This window comes from Pinus tabuliformis, chromosome 3_2 (genome assembly GCF_031772625.1).
Source record: "Pinus tabuliformis cultivar Carrire ecotype Pingquan chromosome 3_2, CPIR1, whole genome shotgun sequence".
Lineage (NCBI taxonomy): Eukaryota > Viridiplantae > Streptophyta > Pinopsida > Pinales > Pinaceae > Pinus > Pinus tabuliformis.
The window spans coordinates 581,700,942-581,723,739 of NC_142302.1; the positions used below are offsets into that span (position 1 = coordinate 581,700,942).

Below are 22,798 nucleotides of genomic sequence, written 5' to 3' on the forward strand. Positions count from 1 at the left end.
TTTTTCCTTTTTTGCACCCAAGTTTGCATCCCAAATTTACACCATTATTTGCATCATCATTTGGCATATTAATTTGTAACGTTTTTTGCTTCTTTTTAACGCTCAACTTTGCATCTTATTTTACATCTAGTTGTTGTCTTTTTTTGCATCTAATTTGGTGCCCATTTATGTGTCCTTGTTTTTGCCCAATTTGATATCCTTTTGTATGCCATGTTTTGTTCCGTTCTTTGTGTCAACTATTGCACAATTTTTCACTTCTAATTTAAAACACTTTGTATGTCAATTGTTTTCATTTTGTATTAATTCCTAGTTTAACACCCAATTTTACTTTCAATTTTGCATCCATGGTTACATCCGCATTTGACTTCTTATATAGAGTATATTTTTCTTTACATATATGACCCCCTTTATAGATTCATAGTGAAATATATGATAGTTTCTAAATATCATTAAAGCAGATATCACAATTCAAAATCATTTGTAAAGAAATTTAAGAGAAATTGACAACATCCATCCAAAAAAATAACAATGTGTCATTAACAATTTTCAAAACATGTATAAAATAGCAACATAATACTAATAAAATCAGTATTATTTTTAATCAAAACAAGTAAAATTCAAATATGATTAACAAATCAAAATATTTCATGAATATCGTTATTCTACGATAAATTAACAACATACATAAATCAAACTCATCATATGATTACAAAATCAAAATGTCTCATTGATATAGGGTAAATTCACAACACCCATCTAAACATAACAATGTCATTCTACACAATAATTTCTTCATAAAAAACAATGCATGTGCATGCCTAGCTACCACCACCAAGATCATCCTCATGATCATCTTGACCATCCTCATTACTCTGATCCACATCATCACCAACACCGCAACTATTATCATCATCTCCTCCTTCACCACCATCATCCTCATCCTCATCCTCATCATCTCCTGATATATGTTGAACATAATTTGGATCATCATCTTGGAAATCATTACCTATAGCATTCTGACAAAAAAAATCAATATTACATGTTAGTATTAATTACATAACACAACGCATGTTTTTGTTATACAATGTTAACCATAAAATGAGGTAAGATATAATATCTAATAGTACTAAAAAATAAAATGAAAATATGGTTTAAAAGTATATTGGAAATCCAACTAAGATTACATACCATAGAGTCCATCCAAACAACAAATTCAACCCATCTCTTTTGTTGCAGCACCTCCTTTTCCAAATGATTTGGAGTTCTTCCATATTTTAGTTCCTATCAATCAGTAAATAGGGAGAAATTAGATAACAATGACTTTCTTCTAGTACAAAATTTATTAAAAAAATATCACATGTTTAATATACTTACAAAGGTTGTTATCAATGCTTTTAAACCTTTCTGGCCACTACGATGAGTGACTTTTGTCTTGGTTAACCTCGCCTTGGATGCCTTGTCCTTAAACATAAACCAATTCAATTTATTTTCACACAAATACATGTCTAAGATACTTATAAGTATTAATACATTCTAAATAATGGTTAATGAAAAATTCAATACCTGAATGCTCTCATTGCCGGCTTTTCTTTGTGCATCCAACTTCTCATATGATTTTACAAGTTCTTTCCATACTTTAAAAGGTATGTCAATAGGTCTTTGTTTCAGTCTTTGATCTTGAGGCATTTTTTTAATTTTTCTTGTTTGATTAAAAATTTTGGTTAAAAAAAACCGAACAAGTAATTCACATCAATGGCATGGGGACTCTATGGATATGTGTAAAAAAATGGCTATAAAGAAAACATCCAAAAAACTTATGAGCTCTCCCTTTGATGGTCACTTGGGGCATATGGCTGGAAAGGAACAACTCCATTTTCGAAAATCAAGGACAATCCTCTCTCAAAGTCCTTCCTAATATTTGCTCCAAATGTCTTAAAATGAAAAACAAAATTCAAACGTCATCCTTAAACATCTCCCTTAAATATAACGTTGGACCATAAATTCTTCAGTTTTATTGTTATCGGCTCTGGAATGATTTTTCTATATGCAATTATATAATGAAATATGTGTGCACTAATGAAAAAACATTGAGTTTCATTTTTCATAATCACAAACAATGAAAAAAGAATCACACGTAACTAGCATCATTTTGGAAATTTTATATTTATTAAAAATCTTTAACATTTTTTCCTCCCATATCTCATAAAAAGGTGTGAAATTTTTTATATACTCTCCAATAAGCCTAAGGATCACATACCTTTTAAAACTTTGCATTACCATTATATGTTTCTCCTTGAAGATATATAATATGTTTCTTCTTTAACAAAAACGCTCTGATCGAAGGATGGTAATGTATTCACAGAAGTCACTGCAAAAAATCATTTGGGTATGAGGATTTTCAAGATTTCAATGGAAATCTGGATGTGGGATGCGATGTTACGATGTGGGTCGAAGAGATTGAGCTCTTTCTTTTTCTGGATTATGGGATTTGAATGCAGGAGTTGTTTCTATGGATGATAAAATTATGAGATTGAGGATTGTGGTCTTTGAATGCAGAAATTGCTTCTTTGGATGATAAACTTGTGCTTTTTTTATAAACAGTTGTGGGGATTCTCCTAAGTTTTTATTGATTTCTCTTTTGTGTATCATTCTTGTCATTGCCAACCCCATTATCATATCAATGTCTAGGATGAGAAAGACAGGGATGGGATCAGTGAGGGCTCAATGTCTTTGTTGTCATCAGAGTCCAGGTCGGTTGATGGCAGTGAAATGGAAGGGTAATCCCCAAGGTGGTTTGTTGACGATGATCAGACATGACACAAAATGAGGCGTGGGCTCTTTCTGAAGACCAAGTGAGTGGATTCCTTTGATGTGGAGGCCATGGACGTGCCCGGTGTTCATAAGGGCCATGATAAGGACCTTTCATTAGGACGGACGCTCGACTTGGCATTCCGAACACTTGGAGTGGTCTATGGAGATATGGGTACCAACTCCTTGTATGTTTTCACTAGTGTATTCATCCAAGCTCGTACCAAAGGAGAGGAATATGTTTTGGGTGCATTAGCTTTAGTGATGTACACAATAGCCCTCATCCCTTTGGCTAAATAGGTGTTCATTATGCTCAAAGCCAATGACAATGGTGAAGGGGGGACATTTTCCTTGTACTCTTTGATTTGCACATATGCGAAGGTCAATCTGCTCCCCAACCAGCAACCATCAGATGAAAAAAAATCCAGTTTCAAGCTCAAGTTGCCCACCCCAAAACTGGAAAGATGATTAAGAATCAAAGAAAGCCTTTAGAGAAGTACAAAATTGAAGACCCTACTGCTACTCTTGTTTCTCATGGGTACTTCCATGGTAATTGGGGATGGCATACTTACACCTGCAATATCAGTCATGTCTGTTGTTAGTGGCATGCAAGATGAAATATCTAGCTTTACGGAAGACACAGTGGTCATTGTCTCAATCATATTCCTGGTGATCTTGTTCAGCATAAAACAGTTTGGTACAAGCAAAGTAGGCATGACATTTTCTCTGGCACTCATGATATGGTTTTTCTCTATTGGTTCTATTTTACTTTACAATATTATTTAACATGACATGACAATTTTAAGGGCATTCAATCCTGTTTATATCTATTACTTGTTCAAGAGGAACACTATCAAAGCATGGATGTCCCTAGGAGGTTGCATGTTATGCATAATAGGAGCTGAAGCTATGTTTGCTGAATTGGGTCACTTCTCAGTAAGATCCATGCAGATAGCCTTCACATGTGTAGTATTCCCATGCCTACTATTGGCTTACATGGATCAAGTTGCATATCTTATGAAGCATCCCTCTGTGGTGGAGAACGTTTTCTCTGCTTCAATTCCAGATGGTTTTATCTGGCCAGTCTTCGTGATAGCTAGTGTTGTTGCCATGATTGCAAGCCAGGCAATGATCTCAGCAACAATTTCATCTATTAAAATGTCCATGGCCCTAGGATGCTTTCCTAGATTGAAAATAATTCACACATCCCGACGGTTCATGGGTCAGATCTACATTCTTGTCATCAACTGGGTTCTAATGATAATGTGTGTCTTGGTATGTGATTGTTTTAAGAGCACGGTCGAGATATCAAATGCATATGGCATTGCAAAGGTAGAGATGATTATGGTGACTACAAGCCTAGTGACTCTTGTCATGGTTCTTATATGGGAAAAAAATATATTCCTTGCGATTGGATTTCCTGTTCTATTTGGATCAACTGAGCTAATTTATTTTTCTGCAGTTTTGATGAAAGTGGGGGAAAATGGTTGGATAAATGGTTTTTGCCACCTGCTTCCTTCTTGTGATGTACATTTGGAACTATGGAAGCGTTCTGAATTATCAGGAGTTGTATATCTTGTTGGTCACGGAGATGTCAAGGCTAGAAAGGATTCATGGTTTCCTAAGAAACTGGTTATAATCTACTTCTATGCTTTCATGAGGGCAAACTGCAGGGCAGGCCCTGCAAGCCTCAATGTACCTCACACCAATCTCTTGCAAGTTAGCATGACATATACTGTCTAAATTGAAGGTTTCCATGAATCAAACATGCTGAATGTTTTTCAAGGACCAAGTCACAACATCAATATGGTGATGGATAACAAAGATTTCCTTGAAGGTGGCAGAGATGAAGTGAATTTTAATGTGAAGTTAATAATCATAAGTTTTGTTGTCGACCAAGATCTTCATTACTTAGTCCTTGATTTTGTTTGATAGAGAATAATAGCCATTCCTACGATTAATCACTGATATTTATGAACAAAGACACCATTCTTTTTTCAATGAAGATGATAGGTGGTATTTTATATGCATGGTTAAGCCTAAGATAAGCCATGTTTTCTACATAAGAAAGTTATATTAAGTTATATCCATGAAAATCTGTGTTGCATGGGTACCCGCACCCGGGGGTAGGGTTCTCGAACCCGTCCCGGATTCCCGCACCCAAGTACCGGATTCGGGTATGGGTTCTTCCCAGACGAACCCAGAAGAACCGGGTTCTTCCATGAAGAACCGGATTCTTCAAAAAAAAAATTTGGGTTCTTTTCCTTTAACGGGTTCTTGGGTTCTTGGGTTCTTCGGGTTCTTCGGTTCTTCGGTTCTTCGGGTTCTTCGGGTTCTTCGTGTGCTTGGGTTCTTGGGTTCTTCGGGTTCTTCGTGTTGGGTTCTTTGGGTTCTTCATAAAAAACTATATTAAAAATTTAATTTTCAAATATTTTTTTTTTATTGAAATTTTAAAAAATGATATGCCCAATGTTGCATGGCCCATTGATCTATGCAACAAAGGTTTTATGTTGACCTAACAGGGGAATGAAATCCAATGGGCCCAATTCTAGGCTATACAATATTTTTTGTTTAATAACAGAAATGATAATTTGAATAAATTATTTAAATAAGCAACCTTACTATGGGCCAGTGACACAAAGAACAATAAACTTAGAAATCTATTTTGCTGAACAAAAGAAACAAGCTTGGAGAATATTGTTACTCTAAAGATTCAACTTCAACTTCATATGACACAAAAGATGGGGTGTTAACTTACGATATTTAGCCAAAGTAAATCTGATAGGAATGACTAACTTGGAAAGTAAACAACTGGGCTCCCAATGCCATTTAGCGACCAGCCTTTCATGAAACAAACAACGCAACCTTGCAGGTAGTACATTCCCACAGTGCAAGTTGTTTATGAATAGCAAAAGGAAGCACTACAAAACTAGTTTATGTAGACCTTCTGTGTTCAGTCCTCCTGTCTATCTGTTTTATACAATTTGACAGCAGTATTAACTGATACTCACATGGGGACCAACATGAGAAGCCATAAAAAATCAAAATGATTAAGCACTGAGAGAATTCTTTATGCTCATAAAGACCTGTAAAATGTCATCAAGATTAGAAAGGGAATGACATATATCAGGAAGATCATAGATCACAAATTTCACCCTAATCTACACTGTTTGTTGTTTCTTTAGTGAGGTTGTTTTTCTTTCCAGTGAGAAGATATACTTGAATTCTGAAAGGATATGTTATAATGCTGATACTACTTGTGACTGCACAGAGAGGCCCTGAGTCACTGAACAACCACCATTCTTCTGTGGAAAACTGGCTTCTGTATGAAGGGGTGTTACCTGCAACAATGCCTATGGATAATCCTGCAGAAAAATGGGCTCTGCTTGAAAGGTGTGTGATCCCTTCAACATGCCGATAGCTGATGGTTATAATTTTGAAACATAACCCAGAGGAGAAAGAAAGGAAACTTCTTCCTAATCGCGCACAGGGCAGCCCTTTCATATTGATTAAGCCAGATGCAACTACAGTTCCATGGGAACAAGACCAAAAGCCATCATCAAAACACAATGTTCCATGACACTAGGAAATAGACCTTGAGTCAATCTGGTAAATGCATTATCTGTAACAGTAAGAATAGATGAACCGTATTCCTCAGTAACTGCTATTCCTCACATCTAGAATTTTGCACCCCTTGGTATCCTTAGTGAGTCTTTTCCTTCTTTCCAGAATGGAATTTTGAGTGTAGGTGCTTTTGTGATTGTTTCATTGCCTTCTTGTATATTATTGGTCTCTCATGTGCATTCATGGACAGGCATAGCCCACTAGATATCTGAGAGTCTGAAACAGGCTTGACAATTCTCAAAGTTTTGTAAACTTTTCTTGTCATTTTAGTATCTAGAGTCTTGTCTGCTATGGTTTGGAACTTCTTGAAAAAAATGTTGGCATTGGGGGTACACATGCTAGTTTTACATTTTTACCCAATATGGTGGTGTGTAGGGTATCACAAGATAATGTTTTGTTGGAAACACATCAGGATGGTTTTCCTGCTATTGATGTGAATGACTACTTCTGTTAAGCATATTTTTCTCTATGCCATGTTGTAGGAGGATGCTCTGTACTATTCACTCATCAAAGCTTACTGCAAATCAAAGAAAGTTCAAGCCACTGCCCAGATACTGAACAAAATGCTTAGGGAACGTGTTGTTCCAAGTCATGCAAGTTTTATCTATGGCATGCATCATCTTGGGAAGGTAGGAAAAAAAATTGAGGCATAAAAAGTTCTTGAAGAAGTGATAGATTGTAAATCCTCTGTACATGTTAAAGTATACACAGAAGTAATGTCTGCTTTATTTCAGACCAGTGAAGTGGAAAAATCATTACAATTAGAAGGCAAAATAATTAGAAGAGGTTGTGAAACTAACTTTTTGACTCTGTAAAACAGTGTTTCTCTAAGGGAAAAATTGATGAGGTATCCAAGATTTTAGAAGGCATAAACCAAAGATATCCGGTACAAGGTATTACATTATGAAAAAATTGAAATGGTCAGATTTATTGTTTTTCCAAGGAGACCACTCTTGCTTGAAGGAATGGAGAGGGCTCTGCTCGTAAGAAAGTACTGAACCAAGACCATTGTCAAAAAATGTTGAACCAAGAGTATTGTTAAAAAGCAATGTTGCTTAGTTGCATGAAAATTTAATTGTCCAAAATTTAATTTTGGACTCTTTGCTGGAAAAATTTCATATAAAGGTATGCCCTTTTGCCTTATAACATGATGATTTTAATGAAAATGGAGGAAGGGAATCAACTTCAGAGAATCAAATGAAGTTAAAAAATATTAGATTATCAATTATAATCCATAGGAAGGGAGGAAAATAAAGGGAGATGTTTTAAGGCTTGATTTGATGACTCAACCTCAATTCATGATTGATTATGATGGTTGGAGATGCATCTAGCCCTTGTTTTGTATTTTTGGAGCTTTATTACCCCTAAAAGGGCATAACATCATGCTTGGGAAGAGTTTCAACCCATGCATGCGAGCATTAGTGGCTTATTTTTTTGTATTGAACTATTGAGTTGGCTTGGTAGCCCATTTACTTCAAGCCCACGCAGAATTAAGTTTCTTATAAGGCTTTTAGGAAAACTAATGGAAGTGATTGACCTCATATAAATAGAGGATCACTCCCTTGTTTATCATCATCACTTGTGGATTTCAACCTCTTTTATAAAGCTCTACTTAGCCTAGATGCAACTCGCTACTTGTGGAGATGTGATCTTTTTGGACCCATTGCTATTGGCAAATGATTTGTGTCTTGGAGGTGTCTTTTTGGGATTGAAAGAAGGCTATTTCTTGGAAGAATTTAAGTGTAATTGCAGATTTTTATTGTTTTTCATGTGATAAAATTATGCTATGGTTTTTCTTATTCCATCTCTACATGCATATCTTATATGGAAATCTTGCTTGATTATTGCATGCTAAACCTTGAATACCATAAAGGACCTCCTAGAGAGCTTTCATTTATTTAATTTCCCCCCCATTAAAAAGATAGCTAGGGTTTATCAAGTGAAAACTAGGGTTTTCCCTCTTACTCCAAGCATAAATTTAATTTATCTTAAATTTAGCCCTATAGACTACATCACCCAGGTAGGAAAAGGCACCAGGAATCCTTTTGGTGATCAAAAATCATAAAAACTTTCATCTTATCTCCTCTTCTATTTTTTGAAGTCATTTAAAGCAGGCCGCTAGGGCTAGGGCATAGGGTCAAATTAAACAAGGGTCTCCTATTGGATAGACATTGAGGCTTTAGTAGCTTGAGTTAAACTTGATTGATCCTTGGCACTCAAAATCTAGCTCTCTTCATGCTTGAATTTTCCCCAACAGTCTACCCTAGGCAATTTGTGCCCTAGCTAAATCGTAACTTTGGCTAAGGCTTCAACTTGGGTCTTAAATCGAAGGTTTGCCTTTTCTTATTTGCAAACCTTTTCTTGGTATTTGTATACCTAGGCATCCCTTTTTTGATCTACACGATGTAACCCTAGGTCACAAGTACCTCTCTAGGGCTTTGTATATGGTACACTGCTCCTACACATAGACAATTGTGCCCTTGTCCATTGAAAGTACCTTTACTTAGCTTTGGTTCATCTGATATATCACCTTGATCCATATAACTTAGAATATCATTTAGGTGAAAATTGGGAAGCCTCCTGTGTGGTATAATTCCACTAAAAAGCAGAAGGAGGATTGCTGAGGTGACAATGGAAATGCACCTCATTGTTCTATTAATGTCTGGCCTTTGCCTTGTGAGAGCTTGCTAGATTTTGAAGAAACATGCCTGATATCATTAAATGGCAGTCATGGTAGTTCGACAATGATTATATTCCTTCCTGGAACCAACATTGCATTGAAGGCAGGGCACACTTCAAAATTGTTGAAAAAAATGTATACACCATGATAGAAAATGACAATAAAAAAGATGTATGTGGTAGATTGAGCAAGATAATGACCATTCCTGGAAAGTATCAACTTGTAGCTATTATAGTAAATGTTGTATTCATTTTTCATATAGTTTTTGGGGACAGTCCTTCGAGGATGTATCAATGCCCTACTCAAGAATACATGCTTGAAGATGCCCTGAGAATGACATTGGTGCCATTCATTGGCATACTTTAGAAAATAAAATTGATTCTCTTGTAAGCCAGAAGAACACACCAATTGGTCATATGGATCACCACATTGTTGAAATTTGTTCCGGGAATGCCTTGCAAAAGAACAGTGATTTGTGTCCAAAGGGAACAGAAGAGTGCATAAATGATAATATGGCCTTGACATGCAAACTGCTGAATCTGTGCAAGACTCAAAAATACAACAGTCTTGTACTTTTTCATATAGTCTTAAAACCAGAATCCAAAAACATGCAGTAAAGGGGGATATTGTTTTCTCGGAAGAGATGCTCAAGAGCCAAGAAAACACCTTATGGTTTGACAACAATTATAACAGTCCTTTGCAGGGATGGGTAGAGATATCATGTAGCAGAACATGTCCAAAGTTACAGCGCCTTCATGACATACTTCTTTTGCAGGCATCCAAATTCATTCCCAGAGAGGCATTGACAGAGATTCCAACTTGTAACCATTCAGAGTTTGATGTCTCCCTGTTTTCCATGATGACTAAGCACTGAGGGAAGGGGCATTGTGCTTCCAAGATGTTAAGGTGGCTGCATTGGATCACTGACTTCACCTAGTAGCTGCATTTTGTACATGCTACAGTAGGGTAGGAAAATGAATAAGTTCACTTGAGTAGTAGTGTAACAAAAATAAGCTCCCTTGAGCATTTTATTTGGTTTTATTGTCAATGATGTGTTTGTTGATGAGGAGGTCAATCTCATGTGTAAAGAGATGCACTTCCTCAATTTCACTCATGGTTGGATTTTTGTAGCTCTCACTCCTTGGAACTTAATTGACATCTTTCTTGGAGCATTTATGGTGTAAGGGATTCTTTTTTTGTGGATGATTGTTTTCAATTCTTGAAGCTTCTCTGTCTTGGTTATTATTTCAATTTTGGTGCATACAGATTAATGATGAAATGCTCGTCTTCTACAAGACTTCAAGATCAATCCATTTAGGGGGTAAGTTACCACTTGGAAGGGAGATGTTTTAGGGTTTTTCTTCTGCATTATTCCTTTGTTGATTTGGTGATTATTTGGCACCTTGCTATGTTTTTCCTTTGGTTCCCTAGTAAGAAGTATTAAGTACATTTATCAAAACATATTTGATCTTGTTGGTGAAGGTTTTCCATTGAAAGTTCCCTTCTTGTAGACCTTGATATTCATTTTTATTCTTCATTGAGTGAGGGATCACTCTTTCCTTTTGGTTCTAGACTCTAGTCTCAAACCCCTAATCCTTGAAGGAAATAAGCCACTTCTCCGAAGAGTTTCTTCTTGACCTCATAAGCCATTTGATTCTCCTTCCATCACTTATTCTAAAACCCTAAAAACTCCAAAACTCTATTTTACTAAGGCTTCTCTCAACTTCACCTTGTGCCTCATTTCTTTGTCTTATTAATAGTATTAGGTATATCCCCTTGAGCCAAAGGAGAGGCAGCCTAAAGTGAAGAGGATAGGTTGTTGAGGTGAAGGTGGTGACCATCCTAACAGTTCCCTGAAGTTGTACATTGTGGATTAGGGCTCTTATCATTACATACAATTTGAGAGGTAACAAGAAGAATGCACCCTTCCCCACATAAGCAGTGAATGATTGGAGATGAATTGAATTCTTAAAGGAGGTGGGAGTATTTTGTGGACTCCAAGCAACTAACTATGACAAGGGGCAAGCAACAACATTGTCTTGTGGGGGAATCTTATGGAGTTAATTTGCTAATTTTGCAGCAGTTTCTTAATTGTATTTCAAGAAAACCTGCTAGCTCATTTGCATGTGAGAGAGATTGCAAGACAGTACATTTCATTGTCCCCAATAAGAGAAACAAGTTGAAATTAAAGAAATTATGATACCTGGTTTTTGTGAATAGCAGTTTATGGTTACCGAATAACAATATGTTAAAAAAGGCCTCCAAGCATGACATTCTACTTTCTGATCATAAAACAATAATACACCTTTCATCCCCCAGTCCATGGAAGCATTAAACTATTACTCATCAGTGTTTGAGTCGCTAGATGCTACACTTAAAAGGGATAGCAGAAATCGTATGAATGTTGAAAAACAATGCCTTGCCTGAGACACAGTGAACATAATTGCTTGTGAGGGAGAAGAAAGGATTGAGAGGTATGAAGTTACAGGAAAATGGAGAGCTAGAGTGACTATGGCAGGATTTAGTGTATATCATCTCAGTGCTAATGTTAAGGACACGGTTAAATCTTTGCTCTGTTAATCATATTGCAATAGCTATAAGACTAAGGAAGAAGGAGGAGCTATGTATTTACTATTTTGGATGGTTGGACAAAATTCTCATTGCAACATCTGCTTGGCATTGAGAGGCAACGACTATAAGAATGTTCTTGTACAAGAATTTGTTATAATTTATCAATACCATTGTTGAAACTGCATGTGAATTTCATGTGTGTCAGGGAAGAGTTCAGAAACCTGACACAATAAGTTATTATAGGGGTAAAAGATGAAACTAATTTAAGGAAACAATGGTTTTTACCTATCCTGTTCAACCAGGGATAAGATAGTTATTCGTTTGTATTTTGCTTCCTTATCCAGGTAGACAGGAAAATGCTAAGGCTTGCTAAAATCAATGATATGCCTGCCTACACAGTGGGTAATTGGATAGAGATAGTTACTATTTAACTTTCTGGAACTTATACTTCACTAGCTAAAAAGTTTTGGATTTTTTTTTCTTATGATCTTGAGTACAGAGTCTCATAATCAACTAGAAGAAAAATCAAGTCTATCTTTCAATTGCTTGAACCAGGACTATATCACGGATATTGCAACAATAAAAGAAATAATTCCAGTCTATAGAAAGGTAGCATAGTAATAACATACTTGAGTTTTCGGGGTGCTTCAAACAATCTCCTCCTAAAGATAGGATTCCAGGTTGTTTGCAGATTTTAATTGGTGAGGTTGGCTCTAATTTTGGAACTTTGTTGGCTCTGCTGCAGGTATCATTTTGCCCCAAATCTTCGCCAAGCCTTTTTCATGGACTCACTAAAGGACTCTCATTTTCTGCATCCTTCATATGAGTAAACCTTCGACCCAGCATTGGTTTTCAATACAAACTTTCAAAGAGAGAAACTGGCAGTTTGGAGCAGGTTACAAGACCTCCTTCTATAATGAACAGAGATGACCCCGGAATGTGGCAAAAGTTCTCCCCTTCAGCCGGTGCTAAAGAAAACAAAGAGCTTCTCTCTGAAATCTCTAACGGCGTGCTTGGATGGCCTAATCTGACCAAAACTACAAAAATGTACCATGAGTTTTCCTCTACGTTGTTATATTGTGAAGGATAGTGTTTCCCTCAATTACTAACTGTTCCAATAGCCCCTGCTTCCTGATCCATTAGTTTTGACTTCTCCAGACACTAAAGAGCATTAACGATTCTATTCCATTACACAAAGATGAGCTGGAAGGGAAAACCCTTCGGAGCACAATATTTCATGTTGAGGTATCAAATTCTTGGTTCCATGGAAATAGAAACCGCATGAAGATATCTACGAACCACTTGAACATCAAAAATGTTCAATCTCAAAACTCTGAAGTAAATTTGTAAAGAATGTAGCATTAGCTTTCTTGGCTTAGTGAAATCCCTAATTTTCTATCCTATTTGCCTGTCTTAAAAATCTCACGAAAACCTGTAAAGATTGTGCCATTGTGTACACTTAGCCTCTAAAAGCCCCAGCTTTCTATCTTCTTCTGTGTAATTTGAATAGAACACCATCAAATACCAGAATTATCAATTCCCATTCTCCAAAACTTTTAAATGTGCGGAACTGAGACAGAAATCATTCAATCAAACCACTCGAAATGCATCTGAATGCTGATCCATTAACTTAAAGAACTTCTTCCCAAACTCTGCCATTTTTTAAACAAAATTTTGAGCACAACCTTGTCTAGTCCATTTATAGAGAGCGTTAGTTTATGAAATCTTTCCTGTAAGCCAAAATAGAGTCAAAATTTTCCATTGAAAGCTCAAAATAACTGAACCAGAAATAACCCTTGTGAAATTTGCTGCTTAAAACATTGTTTTGAGCACGGTCTCTTTCTTCAGATTTATTTTAGATAATACGGTAGCTTATTTAATGAAATATTTCCAGAAAGTTGAAATATGGCAAATTTTTCCAATCAAGAACTCTAAATAATTTCATTAGGACAAGGCGTAGAGGGTTCATGACGACGACAAGAAAATAATGGCGCTTTGCAATTTTAGCACTCTCTTGCAGAAAAATACCTTTTCTGAAATCATTTTGACCACGAAGAAACGCAGATGAACTGTTGGAAGTCGTGCAAAGAGAGATATGGTGGCTCGTGGATCGATTCTGGGGCAATGTTTATGCGATTGCAAACCATGATTGTTCATATGCGAGCCACTGAGCTCGTTGAGAGGGATACGCGTAATGGCGCCAAACTACCAAGAGGATTTGAATTTAAAGGCGAGATAGAATATCTACCGTCGATCATGTCATCGACGACCATATATTCGTGTTTCAGTAAAACGGATTTTCAAAGAATTTGAAATATTATACATTTTATAGAATTTGAAATATTATACATTCTATTATTTAAGCTGAATAATAGTTTTACTTTGGAAAAATAATTGGGCACATCAAATAAAATATTGATGCGACGGACATAGAACTCCGAAACAATAATGCACCCTTCTCTTACTCCAAAAACAATAATGCACCCTTCTCTAGCTCATGTGTCAATGCTTTCTTTGAAGTGGAACTTAAAGAATTAAGTAATTATTCATTATTAAATTGGGATTTTATATAAATTAATTGATTATTTATTAATGTTAATTTCATTTTATAGTAATTTTTAATAGATTTTTGTTAAAGATAATTATTTGAGCTATTATTGTATCAAGATTTTTGTTGTGTCTTTTATTATTGTAGTTTAATCCACTTTAAACATGCTCAAAATATGTTTTCATCTTCATTTGTGGAGATTATCTACTTGCATATTCAAAAAGTTTTGATGTAGTTTTTGCCTTGAAAAATGATTATTGTGATTGTAATGGTGAGAAATTATTCTATAAACAATGTTAAGTGTGATTTAGAATAAATGAGAAATTCTTTTTGAATATATAAGACTAATCTTTGAGAGAATAGATATATATTCCCTAATTATCACATAAACAAGGGGTTAATCTTGCATTTAGTGTTTTATCTCTGTAGAGTTTCGCTAAACAAAGGGAATACCTCCTCCTGCGTGACTTCGATTGTCCCTCCCTCTTACAGGATTGCAAAGCATTAAGAATTTAATCTTCTTTATTTTAAAGATGTAGTCTTGTCGAATATACCAAAAACATAGTAGGATTCTTTCATTATTGACAAAATCAAGCACATGTGCAAGGGAAGTATTCATCTATGGATGGTTAACAAGTTCATTAATAACTACAAGAAAACACTTCAAACTATGTATTTAATGATCTCTAGTCATCATCTAAAGAGTTCAAGAATCAAATCAATTCCAACCTAAGTTCTAAGTATATGGTAAACCTCTACTCTAGAGGTTCTATTATTGTAAAATTTCACAACTATGGAAGTTGTGGCAAGGTCTCAAAGGAGGGACTTTCTTTTTGGGGCAAAACTAACCTTTTTTCAAAAGATAGTTTCTATAATTGAATCCATCTTCAATATCCATTTCTTCAACCCCACTCTGGATTTGAATATTGAATCCCCCCTACTTATTTTGGGATGAGATGATCTTTCAAAAGCCAACATAAATATATTGGGGACTTACAACAATATACAAACTAAGCAAGGAAGGGTATACACACATGTGTTAGAATTTGAATTGAAGTTGACTTGAGCAAAGGTATAACAATGCATATTTAATTAAATATTGGTGATTTTAACAACCACGTCCATTAGATTAAAATAATGATACTTTATGTGTATCTATATGCAAAGACAAAATACTTGAAAGGCACCTTCCCAACAACAAAGGTCATTATAAGAAAAATGGAAAAATAACAAGTTGATGGGTGGTATGATTGAATGAAGAATCAAAGGGCAAGAAAGAAGAGACATCCAAGTTTAGTCCTAATAAAAGATTTTATGGCCCCTTCCAAGGAGTGCGTTATTAAGAGGGACACAAACATGATCATGGAGTCTGTGCTAAAGTCTTATGGGAGAAATAGGAAGCATGTGAATGAGATATTATGGATTTCAAAAGAGAAATCATGTTATTCAATCCAATAGAAGCAAGGGGATTGGTGCTACTTGAGACTCCATAAGCTCTAAATCAATTGGTGAAAGAAAGAAGTCTAAAAGATAAATGCAAAGAAAGGAATATCCATCTATGTACAAATCTACAATAAATAAATTCAAAATTATACAGTGTTTCCATATAGACAATGTTAGGTCCCTATAACACTAGTGATTCCCCCATTACTAGTGTCATTGTGGCCCTTACTGTTATTGTTGTGCCCTTATTGTCCCCATATTGTTATTATTGTGCCCCATAGAAGCCCACTATTGTTATTTTTGTGCCCTTATATTATTATTGTTATGTTGACTTTGATTATATTGTGACCCCTTAGACTCCTATATATAGAAATGAGGCTTTGTCATTTGTATCATCCAATAATTGTTCTTTTGTGTAATGTAAAGGAGGTTGCCCCCTCGAAGAGGTTGATTTCTAAGTTGTTGATCTATCTTTTCTATCTTTTTGTGAGTTGGTTTCATAACAGACAACCTATGTTCGAACCCTAAAAAGTGTAGGGTCTTTGTGAGTGTTTGTGAGGGAATGTGTTTGACATCACATAATTGGATTCCCTTCATCATCAAAGAGACATGTGTCCCAAAAGTCAATTTGGTTTAAGTGGATGTTAATATGATACATTGTATATTTTCTGAGGGTAGTAGCACTAATTGGAAAAAAGCATGTTGGCAAGCCCTTGTGTATCCAAGTGATCGAAAGTTCAATCCCCCAGACATATCTCACCAATTGAACTTAAAAAAAATATGATACATTGTATATTGCAAAGCCATTAAGTTAAGTAATGACCTTGGCTAACCCAAATATTTAATTAGAATTTAAGCTCAAACACAACATTAGAAATGAAACCTTCACTCTAGATCTAAGGATATAGGGGTCAACATTGGATATTGGATACAAGACAAGGTGATCAAATGTATCTCTTGGACTAGCATTTTTTACAAAGGAATACAAATTTTAATGCTTATATTAACATGTATGTATAATATAATAATGAAATAGTCACTCTTTAGTTCATGGATAAAATTGTTGGTGTGGAAGGAAATCTCGAGGGATGTGTCACTATAGTCATAAAAATTGCATTTATTGTGGCACATGGAGAACTTATTTATTGGGTGTAGCTTTAAAAATGGATAGGAGTGTTATCCTCCCCACCTAACTGCAATTCCTACAAATGACATATTTAGTGATTAATGAGTATATTGTTGTAATAATTTTGAACCCTGTGTTAAGAAATCCCTATGCAATCCAATTTAACTTATGTACCATCCTCAAAATGAGGAGAAGTCATTTGTGGGTTTCCTTAGAATGTGTATTTCAAGGAAGAATGTGTACTTTGTCGATATGTTGAAAGGTTTTACGGTCTTTGTGTTTTAGTGTACCATGTCATGTTTGGCATTGAGCGTTGGGTGTGTTGGAAGCCAACTCTTGGTAAACTCAAATGCACTTGTCCTAAGGAGGGAGTCGGGGTTTTAAGGTTCTCTGGTTGTAAAAGCTTTCAAAGTCAATGTTTTTCATCCTCTTCTTGCATATTGCAGCCTCAAGGCCATTCGATGAGTTGGTGGTCATGCTTAAGGTTTTCATCCTATTCTTGCATTGTGCTTAAGGTTGATTTGTACCTTGTTCCATGAATTATGATCAACTTTGGGTCCTCTTTCAGTAGACACCTCCTAGCCACAGTATTAAAGGCAACATATTGGTTTCCTTTACTAATTTTAGCTTGTAATAAATTTAGATGTAATGGTTGTCACACGCGTTCATATACAACTACCTCATAACAAAGCTAACACAAGCACTTCTACCCATGCCTACATCACATCACAGAGGAGGAATCAATCAATATTATTCAATATCCCGCATTCGAGTATCCATCCTTTGAGGATTCAATCCAACATTTATGGAGATCAGGTCATCCATTTACAATAACTAGCTTTGCCATATAGCATGTTCATATTCCTATTGTCATGGCCGAAAGTACCACCGACATATATTTTATTCAATACGAATAAATAATTAGAACGCCTCAATGGATGCAATTCATCCTATAATGCATAATGCATATATTAGATAACCCGAACCATAGGCTCTACTGTTTCAAAACAAAATCATTTATCATACATAATCAATAATCCGTCTGCCACAGTTGCATGACACGTTAACATGTGTATCTTAGGGATTATGCAAAATTAATCAGAAGCACAACATTGGATGCATAGCACAAATAACTTGTACCATAGTTTATACAGTCGAGCCTTAACCACAGTTAATAAATTTTCATAGCGGCTCAAGCACGACTATTCACTATCTTAACAAAAGACAGGTTAACACCAATTCTACATAAGATCCACATACTGTGACTGTAATTAGAATTTCATTTATGTGCATCCATAAAATCATCTCATTAACGCCACATGCAGTGCATTTAAAACTCAAGCAAATTCTCTCATATGCTAAGGAATTTATAACATAGAGGGTAAGAAACCAACATACAGAACAATCCACACAAGTGAGTCAAACTAGATCAAAAGAGAGAACGACACTTGGAAAACAGAGCACCGCTACCCAACCTAGAAATGACTCTTCAGTTCACCACCGAGTCGAGGTTCTTGCCATGGATCAATCGCCTCCAATTGATCTATGCAATGGGTATTTAATACCTTCTTTCATGATATGGTTTCCATTAGCGGTGTCTCACTTTTATGGATCTTTTTATCCATTTGCGTAGGCTTATCTCATAAAAGCTCACCTTTCTCTCCCATGAGGATTTTCCTCATAGAAGATTGCCTTTCTCTCCCGCACAACTTTTATGTTTTTCTCAATGGATATTTATCTCCAATCCATCCAACTTATCTAGAATTAAATCGAGAAGCCTTACCATGAAAGAATTATCCTTTCCCATTCACCAATGTGATTTGGCAAGAATCTCATCTCTTGGTGTCTCACTTTTCCAAGTGATTAATTTATTAATAATGTATTTACTTTTTATATTACACATCATACCTAGATTTTATCAGCTTAGGTTTGCAAAGTTTGACACACAAGGGAGGGGTGTTACATTTTGGATCCCTCTCTTTCCTTAAGATCCCTCCAACTGTAGCTAGAGTTCTTAGATGACTGTAAGGAGGAAGCCCCTATTGGAAAGGGACAGACAGTTTGAAGGTGTCTATCTTGTTGGTAATTCCTATATCGAAAAGTTGTATTTTCATAGTCCAGGGGTTGGGAATACACAATTCCCATCCACTTGAGCTCAATTTTATCTCGCAAAACTTCATTGGGATCTACCTAAACACATATGCAAACATAGGTGAAAATGCCTTTCAAAAGTCTTTCCCTGTCTACTTTGACGAATCTTCCAATAAAATTGCCCACTTTTTCTAAGAGATCTAGATGGGTAAAGTGAATGGGAAAACTGGGAATCTTACCCATACTAGAGTAGTCATCGGCAACATAGTGAGAGGATTGAAGTTGGGAAACCATGGCTTCACTAGAAGACCAACTCATCCCCAAAACCATGGACCTTGGTCAAGGATTGTTTTCTTATCCTCAAGACATTTGAAGATCACCACAAAAAAACATGGGTCTACATCCACCCAAACCGGCGTTCATCCAATCCTATCATAATCGAACAGAAAAACGCTACTTTTTCAATAGAAAATGGGGAATAAAAGTATCACCCAAGGATAATGACCATCGCATCAAGCGCTCAATAATAAGGGAGGAGCAATAATTTGACAATCACACGTCCTTGATTTCTGTTGATTTAACTCTGAACACTCACGTAATATTCTCTTGCTTGGCGAATTAAACACCACTGCATGGAATGGACGAGGATTGAGCCGAACCCTGGATGAAACCCACTTCATTCTCATCTAAACACAAAACTATATATACGTCAAAGCTATTACAATAGATTCTGACTGTCAACACCTCGAGGTTCTGTTTATATGTGGCTACCTTTTATGGTTACTATTGAATGTGTGATTGGCAATAGTAATGGCAACTTAGGGCTGCCAAATTTCCTTTGATTCCCTCACTACATCCTAACGCAAATAGTTGTTCAATGCCTTGGTTGTCTTTCAAAACTGGTAGGCAGTGTCTTCTTTGATATTTCTCGATGGTTTTAATTCCACTACAATCACAACTTTCATTTACATAAACTTCGTGTTTTCGCACGAGCGACGATTGTTCCAAGGTGAAATGTCACTTGGATGGTTTCAATGTTGTTGACCCATCATAACTAACTAACAGATATGCCCATTACAATTTTATACCACCCCATTATCAATATCAATTATGCATGGGAACCAATTAAAGCAACTTTTCAGATTAATTTTATATGAGCATGAGAACATGTGTTAACAAGCAGCCCATAAAGCCTCATTTTGAATGCCATAGTCACTTAGAAGGAATTCCTCTTGTAGTAGCATCCTCCCTACTAAACTTTGCTAGTGCTAACATTAGAACCACCATTACAACAAGATATCTTTCTAGTGTTGACAACACCATTATAGTAAGATACCTCAAGAGAGACAGAAAATTTAAAAAGTATGATAGTAATACGTATCCAGAAGATGGTATTGAAACTAGTAATTGTTCACGAATCCATAAGATTGTAAGGTCATTCCCATTATCATAATCATTGTCATCATCATCACCATCATCCTTGTCATTGTTATTGCCATCATTACATTATCATCATAATCACCATTCATGCCATCATCATCATCATTATGGACATTGTTTGCAATTGTTCATAATTGTAGATGTTGTAAGAAATATCATCAACCCAAAAAATGTGATCAGTGCTAGAAAAGGGTTGTTTAGGACACATTGATATACGTAAGAGAAATAACAACTCTATTTTTGACAGATGATCAATGATCATCATCATCACCACCATTATCATCGTCATTGTCATTTTTATCATCCCCATCATCATCATTACTGTAATTTCTATCGACATTGTTGTAATCATGCATCATCATCATTCATGCCATTATTGTTTTTGATGATGACCTAGATGAAAATGATGATCATGACACCAAAAATAATGCTTATGATTATGACAATGACAACATCTAAAATTGGGAAGATTCACCAACGTCATTAGCATCGTCATCATCATAATCATTGCCATCATCATCATTGTCATTGTAACCACTATCGTCTTTATCATCATAATCACAATTCATGTCATCGCCATCATCTTCATTTTCATCATTGTCAATATTATTGACATTGTCATCAATTGTTCATAATTTTCAATGCCATAAGGAATATCATCAATGCAGAAAATATGATGAGTGTTGGAAAAGGGATGCAAAAGCGAACATAGAAATGGGGGCAACAATAGAAGTAAAATTGGATGAAAAGTGGATACAACATAAGTAGATGCACAACAACATGAAAAACCTGACACAAAAGTGGATGCAAAAGTAGATGCAGTTGTCAATGCAAACTTGGATGCAAACATGAAGGCAAAAGTGGAAGCAAACATGGGTCCAATGGTAGGTGTAAAACTTGGCACAAATTGTGGTGAAACAAATGTGGATGCAACAACGGAAACAAAAGTATATGCAAAAATGGATGAAACAAAAGTGGATGCAATAGGGGATGCAAACGTGGAAGCAAATGTGGTTGCAATGGTAGGCGCAAGATATGGTGCAACAAAAGTGGATGTAACAATAGACAAAAAATATGCAAAATAAGATGCAAAAATGGATGTAAAAGTGGAAGCAAACATTGATGCAACAGGCAAAACAAAATTGGATGCAAAAAATGGATATAATGTAAGTAGATTCAAAAGTAGATACAAAACGAGATGCAAAACCCAATGCATAAACCTGACATAAAAGTGGATTCAAAAATAGATGCAATATTTGATGCAAAAGAGGATGTCAACATGGATGCAAAATTGGAAGCAAACGTGGATACAACAGTGAGTGCAAAACATGGTGCAAATTGTGGCATAAAAAAAGTGGATGTAATGATAGATGCAAAAAAATAATCAAAGTATGATGCAAATGAAGATGTAAAAAGGGATGCAAAAAGTGAAATTTAAAATGGGTGCATCAGTGGATGCAAAATTGTGTGCAAACGTGGATGCAATAGAAGTCGATGCAAAAGTAGATGCAAAACGAGACACAAAACCCGATGCAAATCCTGGTCCACAATTGGATACAAAAAGGGATGCAAAAATAGATGTAGTAGTTGATGAAAACCTAGACGCAAATGAGGATGCAAACGTGGATGCAAAATTATAATCAAAAGTGGGTGCAAAAGGAGGTGCCAAACTAGGCGCTAATTGTGGCACAAAAATATTAGATGCAATAGTGGGTACAATAATAGATGCAAAAGAGGATGTAAATATGGATGCCAAACAAGAGGGAAAAGTGGATGCAACAAAAGTAGATGCAAAATTTTATGCAAAACTAGACACAAAAAACGATGTAAAACTTGGCGCAAAAGGGATGCACAAATGGATGAAAAAATGGATGCAAAAAATGATTTAAAAAAGGGTGCAAAAAAGGATGCAAAGGTCGATGCAAAAGTTGATGCAAGTGTAGGTGCAAAATGTGGATGCAAATGAGGATGAAAAAGTATGTCAAACAAAATTAGGTGCCAAACTTGGTGCAAAACCTGGAACAAAACCTGGTGTAAAGGATGACACAAAACTTGGCATAAAATTTGGTGCAAAATGTGGTGCAAAACCTATTGCAATACCTGGTGCTAAACTTGGTGTAAGATTTGGTGTAAAACTTGATGCAAATTTTGTGTCAAGTTTTGCACCATATTTGATAAATGGATGCAAATAGCACCAAAAATGGGCTCTAGATGCAAAAAAAGAAGTAAAAAGGGACGCTAATCACTGGTTTTGTTGTAGTGAGAGCTAAGCCCAAAGAACAAGAAGAAATATAATGAGAAGAAGAATCTCATGGCCACTAATTCGAGAAACCAAATTGAAAGCAGCGTAGACGTGGATGAGAAGATCGTCTGTACATCAGTGCAAAAGAAGGTGAATCTGAGTAGCCTTCAGCAACAAGAAGAGAAGGAAATGACTAAACTCTTCCATGTAAAGATACAGGTCAAG

General features: G+C 35.8%; 1 pseudogene; it reads left to right on the forward strand.

Annotated features, from left to right (window-relative positions):
* Positions 1–2,823: 2,823 nt before the first annotated feature.
* On the forward strand, positions 2,824–4,898 carry LOC149181891 (putative potassium transporter 12 pseudogene; annotated as a pseudogene).
* Positions 4,899–22,798: the final 17,900 nt, after the last annotated feature.